Below are 3,211 nucleotides of genomic sequence, written 5' to 3'. Positions count from 1 at the left end.
AGAAAAAGAAGAACCCCAAAAAATATATTTAAATTTTATTTTCATCCCTCTCTTTTCCCCCTTCTCCCTCTTCTCTCTCTCTCCCCTCCCTCTCTCTCTCTCTCTCTCTCTCTCTATATATATATATTATATATATATATATATATAATATAATATATATATATTCAAAATTTATATATATCTAATATAATTTTATATTATATTATATAAATATTTTTATATATATTAAATATTTATTTTACCCTTTAATTATATATATATTAATATATATTATTTAAAAATATAATATTTATATATATATTATTAATATTCATATATTATGTTTTATATTCCCTTTTTATTATTTTTTTATTTTAATTTTTATTTTATCTTATTAATATTTTTTTTGATCCCCATATTTATATATATAATATATCTTAAATTTTATAAATTTTTAATTTTATATTTTGTATATTATAATTTATAATTTAATGAGAGAATGTTCCTAAAAAGGTTTTCCCCCCACTCCCTGGAAAGGAAATGGGAAACCCCCCCCCAGTACTCCTCCAAGAGCATACCCTGAAAACTACAATTAATTCATGCTGTGACACGGCGGGAAGCTGAACCTACCGTAAAAAAAAAAAAAAAAAAAAAAAAAAAAAAAAAAAAAAAAAAAAAAAAAAATTTTATATATATTTATATATTTTATATATATTTTATATATAATATACATATATTATATAATATATATTATTAAAATATATATATATATTGTGTGTGGGGTTGTGTGTGGTGTGTGGGGTGTGTGTGTGTGTGTTTGTTGTTTGTGTGTGCTGTACAATATTATCCATACTGTTATTAAATTTTATACCTCGTCCAAAGGGGCATTTTTGTTACCGGGGCAAGGGTTTCCCAAAGACCCAAAAATCAAAATGAATTGCTCGGGCTTATCCTATCATTTTTGGGGGAGTCAACTCAAAGGAAATAAAAAAAGGTGAAATTTTTCCAGTAAGGTTGTTTTCCCCAAAGATTTCTGATGTTACAAATTGGATCTGAAATTGCAGTGGTGATAAAATTTAATGGAGATCATATTTTAGGACAGCTATCAAATTAGATACTCTATCTCATTCATTTATTTTACCTATCATGAATTATAGATAGATAAAATTTTAAATTTTCCATTCGTGGCGTGGGGCGTGCGTGAATGTTTTTTGTGTGCGTGTGTTTTGGGGTGTTTTTGTGTAGTGCGTGCGTGTTGTGTGTGTGTGTGTGTGTGTGTGGGGTGATGTGTGGGTCTGTGTCTGGTGTGGGTGTGCGGGGTCCACATTCTACCATAAGCCTGCATGCTCACTAAGATACCGCACCCCTCGATGATCTTAAAAGAATATGAAAAGAGAGAGAGAAATTCAGGAACAAATAAAGAATGGGGAAAAAAACTTAGAAAAAAATTTAAACAAGGGAGATTCAGGGAGAAAGGAGAAGAGAGATAAGGGAGGGAGGGAGGGGGAGGGATGATATAATAGGGCGAAGAGAAAGAAAAGAAGAGTGGGGGGTGAGGGGAGAGAGGGAGAGATAAGGGGGGAAAATAGATAAAAAGATAGACTAAGAGAGATGGGGAGGGAGAACAAGAGAGAGAGAGAAGAGTAAAGAGCAAGAGAAAGGAAAGATGTAGTAGGAAAGAGAGAGAGAGAGAGAGAAAAGAGAGAGAGAAAATTTTGGGAGAAAGATGAATGAAACAAGAGGGGAAGAGAAAATTAAAGGAGAAAAAAGGGGGCAGGACACAGGGAAAAAAAAACAGAATAACACCTTGAAGAGGTAGAAAAGTTGGGTAGGATTATGAGAGAGAGAGAGAGGGAAAGGGAAAAGAAGAGGAAAAGAGAGAGGAGAGAAGAGAGAGAAAAGGAAAGAGAAAAGGAAGAGAGAGGGGGGGGGGGGAGAAAGTTCCCCAGGGATTAATTAAAGGGAGAGATAGAGTGAAAGTGGAGAAAGATAAGAGTGATAACGAAAGGAGGAAAAAAGGGGACGAAGAGAGAGGAAGAGAGAGAGAGAGAGAGAAGAGAGAGAAGGAGAGAGAGAGAGGAGAGAGAGGAGAGAGAGAGAGGAAAATCCCATTTAAAGGTTTTTCCCCTCCCCCCTTTACATCAATTTATACCAGACAAAGGGAAAAAACTCTCATTAGACAAAATACCTTATTCCCATAGCCTAAGCTTTTTAAATTTATTTTCTTTTTTCTTTTTTTTTTTAATTTTGTTTTCCCTGCGACTGCCTCATGTCATTAAACCCTTTTTGTTTGCTTCCCGCCCGGGGAGCTGCATTTTACTCTGCCCTATTTTCGTATTTGCTTTTTATTTTTTTGTTTATCTTATGGGGGTTCCTGAAATCGTTAATAAAATGAACCTCATAAAAACATTCAATTTTTCGTTCATTTTCTACACTAATTTTCTAATACCAAATGCAGAGGTAATAACGTTTGCAAGACACGGGGCTGGCAAAAAAATTTAGATAATTACCCCGTGGAAGAAAAAGTAAATTTTTGGTTTTCTGTCCATGGATTTTACATAGGTTAATTATTCGCTGATCGGCCAGGTTAACGTCACTCTTTTCTCCTTATAAATTTTTATTCTATATCTTCTATCTGCATTATATATATAAATTAATTTATATTATATATATAATATATATATATATATATAATATATAAATAAATTCATATTATATAATAATTTTAAATATTTTATTATTTAAAATAAAATATTAATTTTATATATTTTATATATTTTTTAAAATTAATTAAAAAACACACACCATACCCAACACACACACCACACCACAACACACCACACACCCCAAAAACACACACACACACACACACAAACACACACACACCAACACCACGGGCACCCCAACACACACAACAACACCCTGTTTAAAACTAAACCTTTTTATTTAGTTTACGTAAAACAAGCGTGCGATTACTTTCTATAAAATTTTGTCACCGTGTGTGATAAATTTTATATCTAATCATCTAATCTACTACATCTACATCATCTATCTATCTATCTATCATCTTTCTATCTACTACTATCTTTATCTATCTATCTATTTTCTATTTTCTATCATCATCATCTCTATATATAAAATATATATATAATTATATAAATATAATATTTTATATGTATCCCCACACAACACACACACAACAACCCACACACACCACACCACACACACACAT

Source organism: Penaeus monodon, chromosome 35 (genome assembly GCF_015228065.2).
Source record: "Penaeus monodon isolate SGIC_2016 chromosome 35, NSTDA_Pmon_1, whole genome shotgun sequence".
NCBI lineage: Eukaryota > Metazoa > Arthropoda > Malacostraca > Decapoda > Penaeidae > Penaeus > Penaeus monodon.
Note: the sequence above shows the minus strand (reverse complement) of the source record.